General features: G+C 43.4%; 1 protein-coding gene across 1 annotated transcript in view; it reads right to left on the reverse strand.

The window, feature by feature from the left end:
• Positions 1–25,828, reverse strand: part of LOC138756974 (dedicator of cytokinesis protein 2-like) — a 1,510,503-nt gene that overhangs the window by 453,343 nt on the left and 1,031,332 nt on the right.

A 25,828-nucleotide genomic window follows, 5' to 3' on the forward strand; every position in this document is an offset into this window, starting at 1 on the left:
TGACTGCTCATGGGAAGAAGGTGTCCCTCAGCCTGGTGGTTCTGTCTCTGATCCTCCTGTATCTCTTTCCCCAATGGGTGCAGCTTAAAGATGCTATGGGCAGAGTGTAGATGATTCTGGAACTAGACAGCATCATTTATTAAGAGAGGGGAAGATTTAAGCAGGACTTCGGGGGCAATATTTTCACTCAGAAGGTGACCTGGGACAAGTTGCCAAAGGAAATTGTAGAAGCAAGCCCAATTTTGACATTTGTCTTGCATTTGGATAGATTTATGGATAGGAAGGCCTCTGAAGGACTAAATATAGCCAAATGAGTCTAGTCCAGGATACCAACTTGGTCAGAAAGAATGTTGGGCCAAAGAGCCTGTTTTATAGTGAATGACTTGATGACATTGGGAACCAATACAAGAAGGATTTTAAGTCAATGAAACTACCTTTTAAAGATCGAATGCAACCTGTGCAAATGCTTTGCAGCCTTTGTTGCGTACTTAGTAAATTAATGTCTATCCTAACATGTTGTCAAAGCTCCTGACCACTTTGCCCTATCTGCACCTGCACTGTCAGACTGAGACCACCTGCAAATTGGACAAACAACACCTCATATCCCACCTGGGCACCCTCGACTGCATGGCATTCACATTGGCTTCTCAGGTTTCTGTTAGTTCCCCCATCCCATTTTTTCCCTATGTCTCCTTTTGCTTCCATTCACAATGCCAAAAACAATCCTCCGCACCTATCAAATCTTACCTTTCCTCGCTCCTGTCCTCTTCTCATCTCCAACTAACACCTTTTGTCTCTCCCTCCCATTCTTCTCTTCTCACCAGCCTTTTAAAAAAAGTGCTTGTCTGCATTTTACTCTAACCTTGAGGGAGTGCTCAGGCCCAAAATGTCAGTCATATATCTTTACCTCCTATGGACGCTGCGAGACCTGCTGAGTTCCTCCACCATTTCTGTGCTTTTACTACAATCACAGCATCTGCAAACTTTTGTGTTTCACTCTAGTGTTAGGGACTGACCACAAAATATAAGCAACATCCAATATCTGGAAGCTACCTGCTTGGTACAGAGTGAACAAAATCTCTCTTCTCAATCTATTAAGCTCATCCACAGACTAAATTAGGTCCAGCTTTCCCACCAAGTCGCACACCATTCTGATTTGTAAATATTTCTTTCAGTGTCACCGAATCTAGAACTCTGCACTCAATCCATAAGCATAATTAACCTACGTGGACGACTTTTGCAAATACAGTAAAACCTTTGGTATCCAGGACCTACGTAGATTGGTAAATGGCGAATAAGTGTATATTCTGGATGCTTGAGACTTACTCTTACAATGTCAAACTCAGTGGTTCTCAACCTTTTTCTTTCCACTCACATCCTACTTTAAGTAATCCCTATGCCATCGGAGCTCTGTGATTAGTAAGGGATTGCTTAAGGTGGGATGTGAGTGGGAAGGGAAGGTTGAGAATCACTGCTCTAGACCCAATTGTTACTGAAATATTTTGCTTGAGAAAAATTGTTCTTGGCCCATTTCCTTTGGAGTTCTGAAACCGTGCACATAACGAGTCAATTAGGGACGATTAAAATAGTGGATTTTCAAACTTTTTCTTTCCACCCACATACCACCTTAAGCAATCCCCGACAGAGCACCTATGGCAGAGGGTATAGTGGTATATGAATGGAAAGAAAATGTTTGAGAACCTTTGCTAATGGACCTGCATTAAAAATAAATAGCTTAAAAGGCAAAAGACAAAATACTTACATTGAACAAACGACATTTGTGTGAATATATAAATATGAAACCATTTTACTTTATTTCCAATGGCATTCTTTGAAGGCATTTAACTGTCGCTGAATCTGCAGGTTTCTCCCCCTCCACGGAGCCACCCAAAAGATGAACAATAACATTACAGACAATTAACCCCCACCCTCCCCCAAGTCTACAGATAAAGCCTCTGACTGGGGCGACTCTTACTATGCAGGGAGCAGGAGACACTTTAAGAGAATCACCCCAATGGTGAGTGGCATCAACCAGCTCTTCATCCTGTGTGACAACATTGCTGTTTCACACAACTTTATTCTTGAGTAAAGCATGACCAAGGCTCTCCATGCCCCATCTTCACCAGAGGTTTACGTGTTACTTCAGAGAATACTTCTGGGAGTAATTCCTTGAAAGTGGCCTCATAGGTAGATAGGGTTGTAATGAGAGCTTTTGGGAGATTGGCCTTTTTAATCAAAGTATTGAGTATATGAGTTTGGATGTTATGGTAAAGTTGTAAAAGACGTGGGTGAGGCCAAATTTGGAGCATTGTGTGCAATTTGGTCACCTAACTACAGGAAAGCTATCAATAAGATAGAAAGAGTGCAGAGAAGATTTACTAGGATGTTGCCTGGACTTCAGGAACTGAGTTACAGGGAAATGTTAGACAGGTGAGGACTTTATTCCCTGGAGCATAGAAGAATGAGGGAACATTTGATAGAGGTATTTAAAATGTTGATAGACAGATAGGCTTTTTCCACTGTGGGTAGGTGAGATACAAATCAAAGGACATGGGCTAAAAGTGAAAGGGGAAAAGTTGAGGGGGAACATGAGGGGGAACTTCTCCACACAGAGAGTGGTGGGAGCGTGGACCAAGCTGCCAGCTGAATGTGGGCTAAGTTTTAACATTAAGAAGAACTTGGACAGGCACATGGATGGGAAAGGTATGGACTGGGTGCAGGTCAGTGGGACTAGGCCAAAATAGTTCAGCACCGACTAGAAGGACCGAAAGGGGCCAGTTTCTGTGATACTATGAATGTATAGAAACATAGATATTTCCTACGTGATTTATTACAGCAGGTCATCAAGAGGTGTTTCGACTGGTGGGAACATCTACAATGAAGGATATCGTCTTGTCACAAAGCCCATGGCTGATTGGAGCTCTGTCCGTTTAGCAATGAGTTGAGAAAGAACGGCTACTCTCAGGGGGATTGTAATCTTTGAAATTCTGCTGCCGGTTGAATCACCAAAGGTTATTCAAGGATGAAATGGATTTTTGGACAGTATCAGAACCAAGAGTTATGAGAAGGAACCAGCAGGAAAGTCAAGCTGAAGCAAGATCAGTTCAGCCATTGCCTGACGAACAAAGGTTCATCGATCTGCAGTGTTAATTGCATTTCTCTTTCCTAGAGCCAAAACAGCCCAGAAACGGACCCGCTGGCTGATCGTGTCAATGGCTAATCATTTTTGCTCATCCACACCCATACCAGGACATTGAGATATTAGTCATTGACCATACAACTGTCTGGATGCATCTCAAATCCAGTAATTATATTGATTCTGCACCTCATGTGCCCCAGTGTGTTTTAGATCTCAACCACTCTCTGTGTGAAATACCTATATCTCACATCCTCTTTATAACACCTTTCTCTCACCTTAAATTTATACCCCGAGCATGGAGATTTCGATTCTCTACCCAGTCTAAACATTCGGGGCTGTAGGTTCATTGGACAGCACAGGCTTAAATGGCTGGAATCTACTTCATGTTGTAAATAAAATTAAAAATAAAATATTACATATACATTTTATGCCTCTCACATTCTTATATATCCCTATCAAGTTTCCCTTTTGTCTATGTTGTGCCAGGAGCAAAAAAAAAGACCCAAGCTAACCAACCTCTCCCCATAACTAAAGGAGACCTCCAATCCAGGAAGCATCCTGGTGAAGCGAAACGTGAAAGCCTCTGTGGTCTTGCCAAATACATTAAAGTTCTGGAGAAACTCAGTGTCCAAAGGAGGCAACGCTATAGGGCGGTGCATTTAGCCTAGTGTTTAGCGCAATGCTGCTACGGCGCCAGTAATCCGAGTTCGACTCCAACGATGTCTGTAAGGAGTTTGTACGTTCTCCTCATGTCTGCGTGTGGATTTTGGGTCCGCGGGGTGCTCGTACGAAATGGCTGACTTCAACTACAGTCATGGTTGGATCATTCTTTATTCTGCAGATTGGGTCACTTTTACTCACTGCTACTACTTAAATGCCATTCAGGAGTCAGTGACAAAAGATTCCTCCCCCCCCAACCCCTGCCCCCAACAGTGACGATCTTTTATCCTGATCCGTAGCATACTGTATAACGTTACACCAATCATAAAGGACCTTTTAATATCCAATAGTTAGTTCCTCGCATATACAAAGTATCTCTAAGTTAGTGCGCTTACTGTATAATATTTTACCGATCATACGACCGCAGCTTATCAATACTAGTTTCTCGCATATAAAAAGTCTCAGGGTGCTAATCTTTCAGATGCCTCTGTGACCTTCATTGCTTTCAGACATATTTTGTGTCAGCTTTTTGCTAATTTATTCCTCCTGCTGTTATCCCATCATGTTGCAAAGCCCGACTACACTATACTCGGCCCTAGCTCGACCTACAGTTCAGCTAACTTCCTCATGCATAGGTTTCCTCCCACCGTTCAAAAACATATTGGGATTTTCAGGTCAATTGGGTGGAATTGGCCAGCACGTGCATGTGGGCCGAAAGGGTCTGTACGTCTAAATTTGAATTTAAATATAATTTAACAGGTAAAATTTAAACATTTATAAGTAACCAGCCTCAACCCTTTTTCAAGATAGCTTGCTTGACCAAGGGCTCAGGGTTGAAAAGTTGGATATATATCTTTGCCTCTTTTGGACACTGCGGGATCTGCTGAGTTTCTCCAGCACTTTTGGGCAACGTCCTGGTGAATCTCCTCTGCACTATCTCAAGAACAAGCATATCATTCCTATACTGTGGTGCAAGGGCAGTCTACCCAGTGTTTTGTCAAGTTACAGTCTGACGTTTCAACTCTTATATCCTCTGTTGCGATCTAAGAATCCAAGCATGCTGCATATGCCCTCTTCACCATCTTTCTACTTGTGTTGCAACCACCTTTAGTAAACTATTGTCCCTTTTCAATGCCTTACCATTTACTACCCCCATCTGACTTCCCAGAATGTATTCCCTTGCACTTGCCAGGATTGACTTCCATCCGCCAATCCTCCACTCATCTGCTGTTGTGTCAGGTAAACCTCTCCATGAGCCCACCACAAAACAAGCAATTGTTGCATCACTTGAAAATTTGTCCATCATTCGAACGACATTTGCCTCAAAATTGTTAATCTATCACAGAGAGCAAAGGTCCCTCCACCAATCCCTGCAGTACATCTTTGGACACCTTTCACAGATGCTGCCTGACCTGTTGAGTGTCTCCAATAGTTGCTGTTTTTATTTCAGATTTTCAGCACCTGCAGTCTAACATTAATTTTAATAATTTTATTTAACGGGGCTGGGGTGATGTGGCCCATGGCAGCTTCTACCTCCAATCGTACACTCCCATGAAATACACAGGAACACTTGGATTTATTTATTATGTTTTGAGATTAAATTAAATTAAACTGTTTTAATAAAAGTTAAAAGAAAAACTCTGCCAGAGCTGTGGCTACAGTCCTTTCCCCCGTTAAAGGTGTTTTATTTAAAATCCTGCACCTGCGGGGTCTGGGCCCAAGATGGCTACTCCTGTGTGTGCGAGCAGCCTTGAGATGCCCTCCAGGAGAGCAATGGACCATTGCACCATTAACAGGGAAGAACACCCCCACAGAGAAGGAAAAGCAGAGGGGATTGCAGTGATAGACTCTCAGTGATACTCCTGACCACTAGAGGGAGCTTGTGGCAGTTTGAGTTGGATTCAAGATGGCTTCTACATGGTCTTGAGTCTATAGCTAAAAAAGTATAATTGTTTTAAAAGAATCCAAGTTTCTCTATTGCAATAAAAAGAAGCATCTCAGTGACCATCCCAAAGATGGTGAGCAGGTTGGCAGACCAGCGAGACTGAAACTGAGACTGAAGAACACACACAGGCTACGTGCAGTTGCTGACTGGTAGGCAAGGAACCCAGACCGCCTGCAGGCTGCTGACAAAGGACTCACACCAGGCTGCGGGGTGCTGGGCCCTGGCTCATTTGAACCAGCAATTGGAACTGGGATTTGAGAGGTTGCCAAGGGCAAGAATCGGTTCCTGAAGGGGCCTGGGCACTGAAGGCTTCCTGCTTGTGTCAGAGGTTTGGATCTGGAGCTCGAGTTGCCGATCGTTTGAGTTGAACTGGAGACTGCTGCGGAGGCTGCGAGAGCGCTGGAGGTGAATCCAGGGACATTTAGTGACTCTGAGGGGACTCTCCTTTGCTTCTCCTTGCTGACTGTAAGGGACAGCGGGCAATGTTAATCTTTGTCTGTCTAATGACAGACTAAAGGCAAGTTCATGTAATATGACATATCTGTTTTATTACCAGGACAATGCCTAGCATCTGATCTGTTCTGATCTGATGTACTGACACTGAACTATATTTTAATGAAAGTTAATTGCATAAAATCCCAACTAAGTTAAAAAGTAAACTCTCTCCAAAAGAAAATAAAGCTTTAAGACTTTTAAATTCTTTTTATTTTCACAAATTGGTAAAAGTGCAGCAATCCTTAAAAAAACAGTATTTATCCAAACTGTTTTGTTTTACATGTAATAGTCATTACTCAGCATAAATTGGATCAAAATGAAAAGCCGCTCTGGTAGATTTGACTCCACTTCTTGGCAGCGTAATTGCACAGCTGTTCATTATACTAGGACAACAAGAGTTCCATTACTGAAACACTGTCAGCCTGTGGTAACAAGTGAAAAGGGGAATGGTAATGGGACTCTGCACAGATAGATTACTTCGGCAATTCTTCTCCAATCCTTTTCTTTTGTGACCATGATCCGTGGGCCAAAAGAAAAAAAATTAAAGGCTGATTGATCGAATTGAACTCATCCGTCACTTGCAGGTTATGATCCTTCCGTCAGCTGAGGAAAGAAATTTATCAGGAAATGCATTTACAATGACCAAACGCAAGATTAACAACTCATCCACGGAGACCCGATAATTCTACTGGGTTTGCGCTGGAATGGAAATATTCATTATTGTTATGTGCAATGAGATACTGTGAAAACCTTTGTTTTGAGTGCTACTCAGGAAAATCAATTTGTACATTATTAATATTCAGGTCCAAATTTTGGGTGTGCGACAAATGTGCTATGATTACTCTTGAGTTTAATCTTATTTTGTGGGATTGATTTTGGGGCAAAAAAACAACACACTTGCAATTTAAAAACAGAGAGAGAGAGATTCTTTCAAGATAGCAGCTGACATCATCTCAGAGACAGGAGTCTGTTGTGACTACAGTTGAAGCAGAAAGATGAAAGATTTTATGGTGGTTCTTGAGATACCGAGAACAATGGACCGTTACTTAAGAAGCATTTGCCTCGTCAATTCTCGACATCAAGGATTTTAAGTTGGGGAAGGCAAAAAATAAATTATGCTCTTTAGCATGAATATGTTAAAAGGACTTAAAAGGCTGTTATGATGTCATACCATATGACATGGAAGATTTGTATGGAATACATTATCAAAATCAACCATTTTTAGATCAGATGAAGAAGAGACGTCTTCTTCAACAGGATTGGAAAAGCAGACATCAATTCCTTTTTTAAAAAAAAGGGAGGCTGTCTGTATTCTCCTCAATAAAAGGAGGAAAACCAAAAGTGGTATTTAAAAAGAAATAGCCACTCTGACTGCCCCTAAAGAAAGAGGGCAGACTTGTGTGTTCATGAAAAAATGGTCACTCTTGATTAAGAAAGAAAGCATGATGGAGAACAGACTCCGTAAATCTTAGGCAAGATAAGAGCACTCAGTTTTCCCCCCTTTCCATAAGAATTTGCTTATTATTTTCTTTAGCTCATTGAAGAATTTCTCTGTTAAGGGAATTGGTAACGATTGAAATAGGTACTGTATCCTTGGGAAGAAATTCATTTTAATGCAATTTATCCTTCCTATCAGTGTTAGTGGTAATTCTTTCCAATGTTCTAAGTCATCTTGTAATTTCTTCATTAATTTGTATAGATGGTCTAGATTATTATCTAGTCTAATACCTAGGTATCGGCTTGCTTGTGTTTGCCATTTAAATGGTGATTCTTTCTTAAACTTTGTGAAATCCGCATTATTCATTGGCATTGCTTCACTTTTATTTGCGTTGATCTTGTACCTCAATATTTCTCCATATTCCTTCAATTTCTTATGTAATTCTTTTATTAATAATTCTGGTTCTGTTAAGTATACTATGATGTCATCTGCAAATAGACTGATTTTACATTCCTTCTCCTTTATCTTTATCCCTTTTATTTTATTTTCTGTTCTTATCAGTTCTGCCAAGGGTTCTATAGCTAAAGCGAACAGTAAGGGAGATAGTGGACATCCCTGACTAGTTGACCTACTTAATTTAAATTGGTTCGGTATATATCCATTTACTGTCACCTTCGCCAATGGTCCCTTATATAATGCTTTAATCCAATTAATATATTTCATTGGTATGTGGAACCTCTGTAGTACTTTGAGTAAATAATTCCATTCTACTCAGTCAAAGGCTTTCTCTGCTTCTAAGGCAACCGCCAATGTTGGCGTCTTGTTTCCTTGTACTGCATGGATTAAGTTAATGAACTTACAGATATTGTCCATTGTTCGTCTTTTCTTAATAAATCCAGTTTGATCTAGTTTAACTATTTTTGGTACACAGTCAGCCAATCTGTTTGTTAACAGTTTTGCTATTATCTTATAATCTGTGTTGAGTAGAGATATTGGTCTATACGATGCTGGTGTTAACAGATCTTTCCCCGTCTTTGGTATTACTGTAATTATTGCTGTTTTACATGAATCTGGCATGTTTTGTGTTTCTTCAATATGGTTCATTACTTCCAGGAGAGGAGGAATTAGTAAATCTTTAAATGTTTCATAGAATTCTATTGGGAATCCGTCCTCCCCAGGCATTTAATTGTTCAGTAGCTTTTTTAATATATCCTGTATTTCCTCTATTTTAAATGGTTTTATCAATTTGTTTTGCTCCTCTTCTTTCAATTTTGGTAGTTCAGTTTTAGCTAGAAACTCATCTATTTTGTCTTCTTTCCCTTCGTTCTCATTTCGGTATAATTGCTCATGGTTATATGTAATTTGTTTGTCCTTTTTCCTTGATGCCAATACTGTTCTTTGAGCTTGTTCTGTTTGAAGCTGCTAAGCCAGTATTTTGTGCGTTTTTTCTCCTAGCTTGTAATACTTCTGCTTTATTTTCATTATGTTCTTCTCCACCTTATATGTTTGTAATGTTTTGTATTTTATTTTTTTGTCTGCCAATTCTCTTCTTTTTGTTGTATCTTCCCTTGTTGCTAGTTCTTTTTCTGTACTTACTATTTCCCTTTCCAAATGTTCTATTTCCCGATTGTAGTCCTTCTTCATCTTAGTTACATAACTTATTATCTGCCCTCTAATGCAGGCTTTCATTGCATCTCATAGTATTAATTTATCTTTCACTGATTCCGTATTTATTTCAAAGTACATTTTAATTTGGTGCCCAATAAATTCTCTAAAATCCTGTCTTTTAAGTAGCATGGAGTTTAATCTCCATCTATACATTCTTGGTGGGAATGTTCTACTGCTAATAACAGGGGCGAGTGATCCGATAACAATCTAGCTTATATTCCGTTTTCTTAACTCTCCCTTGGATATGGGCTGACAACAGGAACAGGTCAATCCTTGAGTATGTTTTATGTCTACTCGAATAATATGAGTATTCCTTCTCCTTTAGGTGTTGTCTTTTCCATATATCCAAAAGTTGCATTTCCTGCATTGATTTAAACATAAATTTGGCTACTTTGTTCTTTCTGCTAGTCTTTTGTCCAGTTTTATCCATCTTTGAATCCAAATTAAGGTTAAAGTCCCCTCCTATCAATATATTCCCCTGCGTATCTACAATATTCAAAAAATATCTTGCATAAAATTCTGATCATCTTCATTAGGTGCATATATATTGACCAAATTCCAGAGTTATGAATATATCTGACATTTTAACATTACGTATCTCCGTGCTGGATCTATTATGTCCTCCTCTATTTTGATTCGTACATTTTTATTGATTAATATAGCTATACCTCTGGCTTTTGAGTTATATGATGCTGCCATTACATGCCCTACCCAGTCTCCCCTTAATTTCTTGTGTTCCACTTCAGTTAGATGTGTTTCCTACACGAATACTATATCTATTTTTTTCTTTTTTCAGTAAATTTAATAGCCTCTTCCTTTTGATTTGGTTATGTATTCCATTAATATTTATAGTCATATAGTTCAACATGGCCATTTCATACTTTGTTTACATCTCATTTCCGCTTCCTCACCACCACCTTTCCCCTTTTCCCCATTTCCATTTCTCAGTTTTCTTTTGTTGAACGCACTGTATGACAAAACTTCTAAAACATAAAATATTTCAACTATTCCCAGATCTAAAATTCCCTTAACCCCAAGTGTCCCCCCTCTCTGAGTCGCCCCTTGTCCCTTGCTGGGAAACCACAATTCCCCTCTCCATTCAGACTGCGAACCCGTTCGCAAGTATCAACTGATTTCGCAGTGACTGTTATTCTCTCCCACCCAACCCCCTCCAGAAAAGACTTTTATCTTCACATTACAACAAAGCTCCCCCTCATTTCTTCTCTTTTTCTTTTTGTTTTATTTATTTATTATTATTTTTTTAACCCCTCCTCTTTTTTCCCCCTTTTCCCTTACTTCCCTTTTCTTCCCTCCTTTAGTTCTTACTTATACATTATTTTTACTTCTTTATATGTAGTTTGTCGTTGTTCTTTGTTGTTGTTACATCTCTTCATCTCTCTTTCTGTCCTGCAGGCATTCTGCAAATTCTCGTGCTTTCTCCGGATCCGAGAACAGTCTGTTTTGCTGCCCCGGGATAACTATTTTAAGCACCGCTGGATACCTTAACATAAATTTATAGCCTTTCTTCCATATCATCGACTTTGCTGCGTTAAACTCCTTCCTCTTCCTTAGGAGCTCAAAACTTATGTCTGGGTAGAAAAAAAAATTTCTTGACCTTTGTATTCCAGTGATTTTTTTGTCTTCTCTAATTTTATTCATTGCCTTCTCCAATATATTTTCTCTTGTCGTGTATCTCAGAAATTTTACTAAAACAGATCTTGCTTTTTGTTGTGATTGTGGTTTTGGGGTTAATGTTCTATTAGACCTTTCTATTTCCATTCTTTCCTGCATTTCTGACATTCCCAGGACTTTTGGGATCCATTCTTTTATAAATTCTTTCATATCTTTGCCTTCTTCATCTTTCTTAAGACCCACTATCTTTATATTGTTTCACCTACTATAGTTTTCCATTATATCCATCTTTCTTTAACTTTTTTGTCACTTTCTTCTAATTTACTTTTTAAGTCGTTCACTTCCATTTCTACCGCCATTACACCTTCTTCCACATTTTCTAATCCATTCCCTACATCTGTTTTGACCAGCTTTTCTTTTGTACTTTTCATTTCACTAAATTATAGTGTCAACCATTCTTTTAATGCTTTCATTTGTTCTTGAGATTTTTTTTAACTGTGTACTGTCCATTCATTTTACCTCCTATTCCTCTGTGCAGAGCTTGGTCTTCTTCTTCTGTGTCGGCACTTGGGTTTGTGTCTTCTATTTCTCTTCCTTGTATCTGTGTCTCTTCTGACTTTCTTGTTGAGCTGCTTGTCTCAGTTTGTTGGGTATTTTTTTTTCCATGGTGTCTTGATGTTGGTCCTCTTCTTCTGGGCTGGTTATCTGTTTCCTTTTTTCATTCTCTCCCCTCCCGATCCTGTTGCTTTCTTTATCTTCCAGCTGGGAGCCCTGCTGTCGGGCCTCTCTCAGCTGTTCGTGCTGTGGAGTTTCACTCCGCAGCTGGTCCCCCCTCCCGTCGGTGTTGTCCTTGTCATGCGCATCACTGTTTGGCTCCGTGAGCCATTTTTGCAGTCCTGCAGTCAGTGGGTTGCGACCCTGCAGGATCTCCATTAACCTCGGGGAGCGGGCTCCTCTTTCTATGGCGGGTCCCTGCTTTTTCGTACAGGTAAGGCCTTCGCCTTTCTCTTCCGGTGTCTTTCTTTCTTCTTTTCTTTCCGTTGTTTTTGGCTTTTCTTTCTTAGGTGCCATTTTCTCTACACCTTTATCTTCTATTTGTTGTGATTTGTGTGCCTGGGGCTTTGCTTTTTCTTCACTTTTTTCTTTCTTTTCTGGAGACGGCTGGTATTTTCCTACCGGCTATGACTCCGTCACATAACTCCTCTGAAATAATTTGCTTCAGAGAAATTGTCATTGGCCCAATTCCTTTGGAGTTATGAAACCATGCACATAACGAGTCAATTAGGGATGATTAAAACAGTGGTTTTCAAACATTTTCTTCCCACCCACATACCACCACAAGCAATCCTATAGAGCAGCTACGGCATAGGGAATATTTAAAGTGGTATGTGAGTGGAAAGAAAAGATTGAGAACCACTGAGTTAAATTCTTTATTCCAACACATAAACTTGAAATGATCTTCTCTAACATTGAAAACAAATATCCATAAATAATATCTGTGTAAACGTCCAGTAACCTTTACGATCTCATTCCTACTAAAGTTCTGGCGATCTCACTCACCCTCCTTCACTGCCATGTTTTGTAACCTTATATCAAAAAACTCCCGATTCACACTCTGCCCCACCCCGCATGCTCCAACCAGCACTCCCACCTGGAACGCACTGCGCACGTTCCTGGAACCACGCCTGAGCAATGACAACAAAGATGGCCGTGAAAAGTAAGACACCAACTCGGGGTGCAGACGATGACGACCATGCAGGGATCAGCGTGACACCGACATTACAGGGTGAGTAAATTCTCTACACATTTTTGGCCCCTACAGGGGCATTCGACAGACTCTTAGACAGGTGCATGAATGTAAGCAAAATAGAGGGCTTTGGCTGTGAGTTGCAGGGAAAATTAAATTGTGGTGGTGAGGCTTTACATCGGTCGGCACAACATTGTGGGCTGAAGGGCCTGTACTGTGCTGTGATGTTTTTAGTTCTAAGATTCTTTTCATCTAAACTCCTTTGATCACTGCATTGAACTGCCTCCTCTCCGAACCTATCTGATGTAAAATGCACATCTTTATTCCCCTGATACATGCAAACTTCTTGATGACAACCTCTCATGTGAATTTTAATGATTTGAGCTTGATTCCAAGGAAGTTTACTGCAAAAGTTACACCGTGCAGCAAAATATGAAGGGCACAGAAATGACCACTGAACCCAACAGATTGAGATGATGGAGGAACTCAGCAGGTCAAGCAACATCAGTGCGACAAAAAAAGATTAAATATACAGCACAGTTACAGGCCCTTTTGGCCCATGAGCCCATGCTTCCCAATTATACCCTACATTTTCAAGGGAGGGAGGAAACCAGAGCACCTGGAGGAAATCCATGCAGACACGGGGAGAACGTGCAAACTCCTTACAGACAGCACCAGATTCGAACCCTTGTTGCTGTTACAGCATCACACTAACCATTATGCTAAACATGCTACCCGCTTGGCTAACCGTGCCGTGGTCGATGCTCCGAGCGGAGAATTCTTCCACAGGTCCGAGGAAAGTTGCTGCAGAGGCAACATGAAAAGCACAGGGTGGGAGGGGTGAGGCAGGGACCCCACACGGGATTGGCCAACCAGGCAGAGGTGAGACAGATGCACGGAAACCAACAGGCTAGAGAGAATCCTCAATGTCATCTGGAGGAGGAGAGTCAGGTTATTCGCTATTCGTTTTTATGCTGTTACAGGTGGTGACCCCGTGAGTTCACAGTACCTTCTAATTTAAAATGTGATGAGAATAAACCCCTTACAGGAGTGGTTGGGGAGGTCAAACTAAAGTTCCCCCCCTTATTATTAAGAATGCAGCACCATGGTTCACAAGCACGCTTCACTGCCTTCAGTGCGACGAGTCGGAAGACGAAGTACGGTTTACTTGTGGAACGTCTTCCAGAGCAGATTGTCTGTGAAGTGTAGGGTGTCTTACTGCATCCGACATGCTTAAGGCAGCTATTCTGCATTGTACTCAGCCATCTAGGGAGACTCGTATTACCCCATTACTAGGAACGAAAATTGCCTGACCTCGTTTTTCTTCTCTCTCTCTCTCTCTCTCTCTCTCTCTTCTTCTCATTCCCTTTGTCTGGCATCTGTTGTGACCATACTGAAGTATCTTCTTATCTACACTAATCCCATTTCCCTGCATAAATCCCATATCCTGCTCTATCTTGCTTGTCTGTTTCTGTCTAAATGCCTCCTAAACATAGTCGTTGTATCTGGTTTGACCACCAGCGAGTTTCAGATACCAACCACCTTTTTGGCTTCTGATGCAAAGTGTCATCTATAAATTTGCAATAGCCCAAATCTTACATTCGAAAGGCATGACTTATGATGACACGCACATTCTGTATCAACCAATCAGCTTTCAGGGAAACAGGGATGTGAGCCCCGTGGTTTCTCAGCACATCAAACATTCATGATCGTCAAACCATGTGTTGTGTGCCCAATCTGACTTGTCAAACGCATCACCTTTCACTTGTCTGTATTAAATTCCATCAACAAATGCTCTCCCCAAATATTGATCGGTTCAGTACAGCATTGTATATCATCTTCCGTACGATATATTCAGGCACCTGCTTGCTTTTATCTCATTCTTTGGCAAAGGGCTCAAGCCTGAAATGTTGGTTATATACATTTGCTTCCTAGGAACACTGAGTGAACTGCAAAGTATCTCCAACACTCTTGGGTACAGGTATTCCCTGACTTACGACTGCAATTTGGACCAAAGGATTGGTTGTATCGTGGAATAGGCGTACATCGGGATTGCATTCCTACCTTGTTAGTCGGCGTCCCAGGGTCCATGGGCTGGGTGCAGCCATCTTGATTCCTGTGCGCATGCACAAATCTTTGGTTGGCCCGTGCACGGTGGGTTCACGTACTGAAGTTCAGTTGGCGCGCGCATGGTGAGTTCACATACTGGAGTTCGGTTGGCGCATGCGCAAGAGTTAAGTGCCCTAACGATTCTGGATTTGTGCATTTAACTCTCACGCATGCGCTTACCGAATTACAATACGCGAACCGCCCAGGCGCTAACTGAAGATTCGCGCGTGCACACAGTAATCACGATGACCGCGCCCAGCCTACAGACACCAGGACACTGACTAACAAGGTAAGTATGCACATTTTGGCTCTTGCATGCCCTGTATCCCTGTCAAACACAATTTATAAATTTTACATATTTTCTTTATATTTTTAAATAAATTTTCAGTCGTATGAGCAGATGGACATAAGTTGCATAGGTCGCAAGTCGGAGAGTACCTGTATTAAATTACAATCACAGCATCTGCAGTTTTTCTTGTAAAGATAGCGCATTGTTGTAAAGAACAGCCTGACTTTCTTGGTTCAACAAAGATAATTTACCAATTAAGTGAATAGGATCAACTGAGCCTCTCTTCTCTGGAGCACAGGAGGGTGACCTGAAATATATATATATATAAATACACACACATATATATATATAAAATTATAAAAGGAATGGATAGAGTAGAGCTTCAAAGTTTTTTTGTTTCATGACTGGGGTAAAGAAAAACAGTGGTTTAAGGTGATGGAGTTTTAAAGGGGATCTGAGTGGTACATTTTTTTTCCCACAAAGACTGGCTGATGTCTGGAACTCGCTGCCAGAGGAGTTTGGTGAAATCGGATACAATCACTCCTTTCAAGAGGTATTCAGAGAGGCACTTGAATTGGCCAAGGTGAAAACAATGCCAATCTAATGCGTGCAATGGGCAAACAAGGTCTGCCTGCATATGATGAGCTCAACGGCCTGTTTCTGCGCGGTACGAATCTGTGACTCATTGAATATGCACCAGGGCAAAACACTTGCTTCGATGACCTGCAATATCCTGGGATGCAACCACATTTTGATTTCTCACTGTTTAAATGGCATTCACGATGAATAAACCTGTTTTCAATTACATTTAGGGAATGACCTCATCAAAATGTTAGAAATGAAAGAAAATATTAATAGAATAAATGATGAATTCAGGTTCAAGAATAACTGTTTCCACTTCACCATCAGACTCCGAATCAACAGACTCATTCAGAGTCTCATTTAAGGACTCAGCTCATTATTTGTGACTGAATATTTATTTTCTGTATTTGCACACTTTGTTTACATCCCTTTCTTTTGTTTACAGGTCTTTCTTGTTGAATATAGTTCACATTTTCCAGTAATTAAAAATTCTACCTGGCCCACAGGAAAAAGAATCTTGGGTTTGTATGCGATGTAAATAATTTTAATTTTTTTAAAATTTAGGCAAACAGCACAGTAACTGGCCTTTTCAGGCCACGAATCCATCTCAATTTACACCCCATTCACCTACATCCCCGCTATGTTTTGAAGGGTGGGAGGATATCAGAGCCCCCAAAGAAAATCCACGTAGACACAGGGAAGAACGTACAAAATCCTTACGGTCAGCAGGGGATTCAACAGTTGGACCAAATTGACTATTTCTCATGTAGTGTCCAGCTATTTTTTTTGTGAGATTAAAGATTCGAGATTCAAGATTCTTTTATTCTCATGAAATAAAATAGAAACTGTGATATTACATGGAACTTCCTTTAGTCTGCCATAAGGCAGACAAAGATTCAACATCAGCACAAATTGGCCAGAGCTCTATTCAGTCAGACAGAAAAGAAAAAGAATCTCCCAGAGCCAGAGGGTCCATAGATTCCCACAGCCTTCAGTTCAAAGCTTTAGCTCCAGGTCTGAAAACTCCAACATGATTAGGAACCCTTCAGCACCCTCAGAAACCTCTCGCATCCCGGTTTCGATATATCATACCCCCCCCCACCCCCCACCTTCAGCCAGTCTCCTGCAGTCCACAGCGAGTCCCCTGACTGCAGTCATCGACAGCCCGTTGCCTGTGTGTTTTCAACCTCAGAGCCTCTCATTGGTCTTCCACCTTGGTCCCTGTCACATGGGTTGCCTCCTCTGCTTCTCCTTTACAAATGGGGGCTGATCCCTCCATTTTCCAGTGCCCAGCAACAGTCTTCTGCTTCCCTCGAGGGCCACTGCCATAACCTCGTGACCACCGCCATGCATTTGCGTCACCATCTTGGGCCCAGACCCCAGAGCCGCAGGATTTTAAAATAAACCACTGTCGGCTCCTTTAATGGGCCGTTTAAATCCTGTACAAGCCCGATGGCCATCAGACTAGGCGGCTGTATCCCTTGGGGGGAACATTTTGTCTCCGATCCCCGTTCTCCACAGGTCCACGCCAGCTGTGGTAGCAGTTTCAGCAAAACCACCATTTATTGTTAAAGACCATGGACAGAGGTTATAAAGGCCAGGGGCAATTTGTACACTCGTGTTCATCTGTACAGGCACTGAACATGTCCAAAAAAAATTAAGCTTGCTTGATTTTGGCATTTATTTCATGCCACACTCACAATTACTGAAAGCAATGAAATTGTAAAACATTGCACGCCAGATGATGAAAGGAATAAATAAGGTTTGGAAACCTGACTTGATTCTTCTTTTCATTGGGGGATCTTAAATTTATAGGAGAAAAGCCTTTTTTGTTTAAGTGAGGAAACTTAAATCCTCAAAGTATAGTTGAGGAGTTTAACTTGGTGGAGCAACCTAAACATCGGGATGACTTTAAATTTATAACTTTAAATCTTAAATTTCAATTTGACATTTAAATGTAGACATACAGCCCAGTAACAGGCCAGTTCGTCCCACGCGCCCCTGCCATCCAGCTACACCCAATTAATCCCCCAGTACGCTTCGAACAGTGAGAGCTCCCAGAGGGAAACCTATGCAGGCACAGGGAGAAGGTACAAACTCCTCACAGAGAGCGTGGGATTCGAACCCAGGTGCTGGTCACAGCGTCACGCCATCCATGCCACCCCTTGATTCATGACCATCCCATGCTTTGTACATGAATCCTATGGTAATATGATGTAAATAAGGAATGCTACATCATATTCCCGGTTCTCTGTTGATGTGAATGAGCTAAAGTGCTTGAACAATTTTTATTAATGAACTACTAAATTACACCTTGCAAAGTTCTCTTTTTATGAGCCAATTTATCAGTGTTCAGATCAACTATCAACATTTACTTTACAGTTGCTGTCATTATTTCTTAATTAAATTCATCCAGAAAGATGTTTTACACCCAAGTTCAAATAATACCCCAACAGAATCATGGAGAGATACTCCACAGAAGAAGGCCCTTTGACCCATCGATTTTGCACTGACCATCAATCTCTCATTTGTACCATTCTTATCTTTCACTCTCCCCATATTTTCATCAGCTCCTTCAAGATAGTTTGGGAAAGGACGGGGTGGGGGGGGCAGGTGGGATTATAACCCTCCAGACATATCCTCAATGGCTTCGCTGCAGGGAAAAAGAAACCTCTCGATACTCAAGGTTCAATAAAATTGGTCACAAGGGTGTATTTAGGCAGGAGGGGTTTCATGGGTCAGAAGGGCCTGTAACCTTGCTGTATCTCTTAAAAAAACACATCGGGGAAGGCTCAGGAGTGTGAAAGTGCACACAAGCAGTTTGAAGGAATATTTCAATGTTCACTTTGAATCAATGGTTCTCAATCTTTTTTTCTTTCCACTCACACACCACTTTAAGTAGTCCCTATTGCCATAGGTGCTCTGTGATCACTTTTTTTTTTCTTTGGCTTGGCTTCGCGGACGAAGATTTTTGGAGGGGTAATGTCCACGTCAGCTGCAGGCTCGTTGGTGACTGACAAGTCCGATGCGGGACAGGCAGACATGGTTGCAGCGGTTGCAAGGGAAAATTCGTTGGTTGGGGTTGGGTGTTGGGTTTTTCCTCCTTTGTCTTTTGTCAGTGAGGTGGGCTCTGCGGTCTTCTTCAAAGGAGGTTGCTGCCCACTGAACTGTGAGGCACCAAGATGCACGGTTTGAGGCGGTATCAGCCCACTGGCGGTGGTCAATGTGGCAGGCACCAAGAGGTTTCTTTAGGCAGTCCTTGTACCACTTCTTTGGTGCACCTCTGTCATGGTGGCTAGTGGAGAGCTTGCCATATAACACAATCTTGGGAAGGCGATGGTCCTCTGGAAACATGACCTACGCAGCACAGTTGGATCTTCAGCAACGTGGATTTGATGCTGTCGGCCTCTGCCATCTCGAGTACTTCACTGTTAGGGATGAAGTCGCTCCAATGAATGTTGAGAATAGAGCGGAGACGACACTGGTGGAAGTGTTCTAAGAGCCGTAGGTGATGCCGGTAGAGAACCCATGATTCGGAGCCGAACTGGAGTGTGGGTATGACAACGGCTCTGTATACGCTAATCTTTGTGAGGTTTTTCAGAATGGTTGTTTTTCCAGACTCTTTTGTGTAGTCTTCCAAAGGCTCTATTTGCCTTGGCGAGTCTGTTGTCTGTCTCGTTGTCGATCCTTGCATCCGATGAAATGGTACAGCCGAGATAGGTAAACTGGTTGACCATTTTGAGTTTTGTGTGCCCGTTGGAGATGTGGGGGGGCTGGTAGTCATAGTGGGGAGCTGTCTGATGGAGGACCTCAGTTTTCTTCAGGCTGACTTCCAGGCTTTGGAACTGGTGATGCGACCTGTTTCTGCAAAACAGGACGTCAAGCGCTGAAGAGCTGGCTCTGAATGGCCAACTAAAGCGGCATCATCTGCAAAGAGTAGTTCACGGACAAGTTGCTCTTGTGTCTTGGTGTGAGCTTGCAGGCGCCTCAGATTGAAGAGACTGCCATCCGTGCGGTACCGGATGTAAACAGTGTCTTCATTGTTGAGGACTTTCATGGCTTGGTTCAGCATCATGCTGAAGAAGATTGAAAAGAGGGTTGGTGCGAGAACGCAGCCTTGCTCCACGCCATTGTTAATGGAGAAGGGTTCAGAGAGCTCATTGCTGTATCTGACCCGACCTTGTTGGTTTTCGTGCAGTTTGATAACCATGTTGAGGAACTTTGAGGGGCATCCGAGGTGCTCTAGTATTTGCCAAAGCCCTTTCCTACTCACGGTGTCGAAGGCTTTGGTGAGGTCAACAAAGGTGATGTAGAGTGCTTTGTTTTGTTCTCTGCACTTTTCTTGGAGCTGTCTGAAGGCAAAGACCATGTCAGTAGTTCCTCTGTTTGCGCGAAAGCCGCACTGTGTTTCTGGGAGAACATTCTCGGCGACACTAGGTATTATTCCATTTAGGAGATTCCTAGTGAAGATTTTGCCTGCAATGGAGAGCAGCGTGATTCCCCTGTAGTGTGAGCAGTCTGATTTCTAGCCTTTGTTTTTGTACAGGGTGATGATGATGGCATCACGAAGGTCCTAAGGCAGCTTTCCTTGGTCCCAGCAGAGCTTGATAAACTCATGCACTTTGACATGCAGAGTTTTGCCGCCAGCCTTCCAGACCTCTGGGGGGGGGGTTCCATCCATACCTGCTGCTTTGCCACTTTTCAGTTGTTCAATTACCTTATATGTCTCTTCCCGGGTGAGAATCTCATCCAGCTCTAGCCTTAAGGGCTGTTGAGGGAGCTGGAGCAGGGCGGAATCTTGGACTGAGCGGTTGGCACTGAAAAGAGATTGGAAGTGTTCTGACCATCGGTTGAGGATGGAGTTCTTGTCGCTGAGGAGGACTTTGCCGTCTGAGCTGCGCAGCGGGCTTTGGACTTGGGGTGAGGGGCCGTACACAGCCTTTAGAGCCTCATAAAAACCCCTGAAGTCGCCAATGTCCGCACTGAGCTGGGTTTGTTTGGCGAGGCTAGTCCACCACTCATTTTGGATCTCCCGGAGTTTGCGCTGAAGATGGCTGCATGCGCGACGGAAGGCTCGTTTCTTTTCTGGCCAGGAAGGCTTTGCAAGGTGAGCCTGGTGGGCAGCTCGCTTCTTTGCCAGCAGCTCCTGGATTTCCTGGTTGTTTTCGTCGAACCAGTCCTTGTTTTTCCTGGAGGAGAAGCCTAGTACCTCTTCAGTGGATTGCAGTATGGCAGTCTTCAGCTGATCCCAGAGGGTTTCAGGGGACGAGTCCGTGAGGTGGATTGCATCTTCGAGCTTTGCTTTGAGGTTTGCCTGGAAGTTTTCTCTCACTTCGTCTGACTGCAAGTTTCCAACATTGAACCTCTTTCTGGGGGCTTAACTGTTCCTGGCCTTTGGCTTGAAGTGAAGGTTGATCTTGCAGCGAACCAGCTGGTGACTAGTGTGGCATTCCGCGCTGGGCATGACCCTGGTGTGGAGCACATCTCATTTGTCTCTTTCTCGCACCAGGACGTAGTCCAGGAGGTGCCAGTGTTTGGATCGGGGATGCATCCAGGTGGTCTTCAGGCTGTCCCTCTGCTGAAAAAGGGTGTTTGTAATGACAAGCCGCTGTACTGCGCAGAGCTCCAACAGGAGGCGCCCATTGTCGCTGCACTTGCCGACACCATGCTTGCCCAGGATTCCTGGCCAGGTTTCTGAGTCTTTGCCGACGCAAGTGTTGAAGTCGCCAAGGATGACAACCTTGTCGGCTGTAGGGGTGCGTTGAATGAGGTTGCGCAGATCAGTGTAGAACTTGTCCTTTTCTGCTGGTTCCGCCTGGAGGGTTGGAGCATAGACACTGATGAGGGTGATGTGACGCTTGTTTTGAAGGGGGAGTCGCATGGATATGATCCGGTCCGAGTGGCCTGTCGGGAGGTTTTCGAGTTTGGAGGCAATGGAGTTCTTGACCATGAAGCCTACACCAGATAGGCGTCGTTCATCCATAGGCTTGCCAGACCAGTAGAGAGTGTAGCCCGCGCCGCGTTCTTGGAGGCTGCCTACATCTGCAAGGCGGACTTCACTGAGAGCGGCTATGTCGATGTCGAGTCTGAGGAGTTCATGTGCGATGAGGGCAGACCGACGTTCAGGTCAGTGGCTGTCAGCCTTGTCTAGCATGGTTCTGATGTTCCAGCATGCTAGCTTGAGATTGTGAGCATCTTTTGAGGGGGAGGACATGGAGGGGGAGGACATGGACATGTCCTCTGGCCTGGAGCTTTTAGGTGGAGTGCAGTGTGCACAGTACTGGCCCCACCCTTTACACCCATGGTTCGTGTGCCGTGGCCAAGCAAGCTGGGACGTGGCAGCGAGGTCATTGGGTCGTAGGTTTTATATCGGAGTGGCCTTCTCCTATGCAGGTTTCTTACCCGGGCTGGAGGGGCCTGCCTCCCCTCCTAGGTCAGACCATACTGCCCGGACCGGGGCCGGGGCCGCCGCTGCTTTCCCTGTGCCCGGACTGGGGCCGCTTCCTCCTTCTTTCTGCCCGGACCGGGGCCTCCGCCTGCTTCGCTCTGCCGAGGCCGGGGCCACCGCCTCCCACTCGCTTCTGCCTGGACCAGGGCCTCCGCCTGCCTCACTCGACCGAGGCCGGGACCGCCGCCTCCCCCTCACTTCTGCCCGGACCGGGGCCTCCGCCTGCCTCACTCGACCGAGGCCGGGGCCGCTGCCTCCCCCTCGCTTCTGCCCAGACTGGGGCCTCCACCTGCCTCACTCTACCGAGGCTGGGGCCGCTGCCTCCCCCTCGCTTTTGCCCGGATCGGGGCCGCCGCCGCCTACCCTCTGCCTGGACCGGGGCCGGGGCCGGCGCTGCTTTCCCTGTGCCCGGACCGGGGCCTCCGCCTCCTTCTTTCTGCCCGGACCGGGGCCTCCGCCTACTTCACTCTGCCGAGGCCGGGGCCACCGCCTCCCCCTCGCTTCTGCCCGGACCGGGGCCTCCGCCTGCCTCAGTAAGGGATTACTTAAGATGGTATGTGAGTGAGAGGAAAAAGTTTGAAAACCACTGTTCTAATCGTCCCTAATTGACTCGTTATGTGCAGGGTTTCATAACTCCAAAGGAAATGGGCCAATGGCAATTTTTCTCAAGCAAAATATTTCAGTAACAGTTGGGTCTAGAGCAGTGATTCTCAACCTTTCCTTCCCACTCACGTCCCACCTTAAGCAATCACAGAGCACCGATGGCACAGGGATTACTGATTTAGACATTCAGTGTGGTAACAGGACCTGTTGCCACCCCCCCCCTCCATTATCCCAATTAACATACAGCCCCTGTTTCTTTGGATGGTGCGAGGAAACTAAGGCAGTGTGATGCACCATCAGTAATCACAAAGCACTGAAGTTATGAACTATAGATGGGAACAGCTGTCAACCAGATTTACTGATGAAGGCAGAGTGGAATGGGGAAAGGGCTATGGGTAGGATCAGTCTAGGGAGGTGTGTCCAGCTGGCAGCAGCCAATCATAGCACAATGGTGGTTTAGCACACAACCGGAGGAAACCACGTGGACACAGCGTGAACGTACCAACTCTTTCAGACAACAATGTATTAAACCTGAGTCACTCGTGATGTAAAAGCATTTCACTAGCTGCTACACTAACTGTGCCAGTCAAAGGTGACCAAAAAAAACCTCAATGATCTTATTCAATGGTGGAGCAGGCTCAATGGGCCAGATCGCAAGATAAAGGAATTGAAGTAGGTCATTCAGACCGTCGTGTCTGCACCTCAACACCACGCTGAGCTAAACTATTCTCACATCTAGTTCCAAATTTCAGCCTTTTCCCCATATCTCTTGATACCCTAACTAATTAGATAACTATCAATCTCCTACTTCAACTCCCCTAATGATTGAGACTCCACAGCTGTATGTGGCAACAACTTCCTCTGGCTAAAGAAATTTCTCCTCATCTCTGTTTTAAATGGGTACCTTCTTATTCTAAGACTGTGCTCTCTTCGCCCACCAAGGGAAACATCCTATTCACATCTACTTTGTCCAATCCTTTCAGCGTTCAAAATGTTTCTATGAGATCTCCTCTCATTCATCTACACACCAATGAGTAGACTTCAAGAGCCGATAAACATTCCTCATGCATTAGCCCCTTCATTTTAGGAATTATCCTGGTAAATCTTCACTGTACTCTCTCCAACATCATTACATCCCTTCTGAGATAAGGGCCCCAAAACTGCACACAGTACTCCAAATAAGGTCTCACCAGTGCCCCATAGAGCCTCATCAACATCTCTTTAGTAGCTTTCAATGGTGTCTCTGTAGAAGTTGTTAAGGGGCAAGGGAGACATGCTGTATTTTCCTAGACTTCTAAAAAAGTAGAGGCATGGCATGGTTTGTTGATCAATCTTCTTGTCCCAGGTCAGGTCAGTGGAGAAGTTTATTCAAAGAACCTGAAGCTATCTATTCTTTTAACTTGGGTTCCATTAATATGGATAATGGTGTGGACTATTCCCACTCTCCAGAATCAAAATGCCTGATAATAATGACAGCTTTTTAAATTTTACAATTTAGACAGTAAAAGGCCCTTCTAACCCACGAGTCAGTGCCTCCCAAATACACTAATCCCTATATGCTTTTTGAAGGGTGGGAGGAAACTGTAGCACCGAGCAGAGACCCAAGCAGACAGGAGGAGAACATACAAACTCCTTATAGACAGCACTGGCTGCAAACCCTGGTCACTGGCACTGTAAGAACATTGCGCTAACTGAAACGCTAACCAACGATGTCTTGTATCATGATTGCCGAAATCCTTGCTAATGAAGCAAGATCCTAAAAAAATGTTAAAATTCCAAGGCTTTAGGAAGCAGTAAATCATACTGGACGAAGAATTTTTCTTCCTGGACACATTTAGGGATATTTTATGGATTTTGGCCATTGATTACAAATATAATCTTAAAATGCTCCTATCACGTACCATTTCTTAGATATAACCTAATTTTGTGAATTCCTGTCATATTTTTACCAGTATATTGCCAACAAAGGAAGCGGCTTCGGTGAGTCCAAGCAGATGCTATGCAGATATTGTCTTTTGCCTGGGAATGCTAAGTCAGGATAGATACAAACAGGCTATAAAAGCAGCTCACATATTGTGGTGGAGCATTGTATTACAGTCATTGTACTGGTTGGCCTGCTCTTGAAGTAACTCCTCCCCCTCCAGGATTCTTAATAAAGGCAGCATCACCCAATCCCCTCCCTCAGTGCTGTCTTGGAATCGGGCCCACAGCAGTGAAGATATGACTAAAGTTTATACTGATTAAATCCTATTAATCTTGACTTCTGATCTGTCGGGTCTAATTGATAGCGCTGCACATATACAGATGCTGTGCATTACATTGATCATAGATTGAATGTAGGTGGATACAAGTGTTCATTAGGCAATAGCAGAATGAGTGTACTCAACAATAGCATTTAATTTCTTCAGGAAGATTCAATGCAGCAGAAAAGTCTTATCAAAGTCATAGCAGCTGTTACATTTAGTTGCAAGTATATGCTCAATGATAAATTCAATAAAAGCTAATTTAATGTTTATCTAAATTCCTACGTGATACAGCAAATCTGGAATTATCTTTGTGTTCAACTTGAAGTTGTCTATCATAATCCCCAGTTTTTTCCAGGAAGTAAACCTATCTTTTCCCAGTGTTACGGAAGTAACATCTTTTTAACAGCTTCAGACAATCTGAAAGGGCTTCACATCCAATCAAATTCTGAGAGGAAAATATAAACTTTAATGCAGACAAGTTGCATTTTGGAAGGCCGAACCAAGGTAGGACTTACACAGTAAATGGCAGGGTACTGAGGAATGCAGAGGAGCAAAGAGATCTTGGAATAAATACATTGTTCCCTGAAGGTGGCGTCACAGGTGGATAGGGTTGTAAAGAAAGTCTTTGGTATCTGAGCCTTTATTAATCAATATATTGAGTATAGGAGTTGGGATGTTATGATGAAGTTGTTGAAGACATTGGTGAGGCTAAATTTGGAATATTGGGTGCAGTTCTGGTCACCTAACTACAGGAAGGATATCAATAAGATTGGAAGAGTGCAGAGACGATTTACTAGAATGTTGCCAGGTCTTCAGGAGTTGAGTTA

The sequence above is a fragment of the Narcine bancroftii genome, chromosome 3 (assembly GCF_036971445.1).
Source record: "Narcine bancroftii isolate sNarBan1 chromosome 3, sNarBan1.hap1, whole genome shotgun sequence".
Classification (NCBI taxonomy): Eukaryota; Metazoa; Chordata; class Chondrichthyes; order Torpediniformes; family Narcinidae; genus Narcine; species Narcine bancroftii.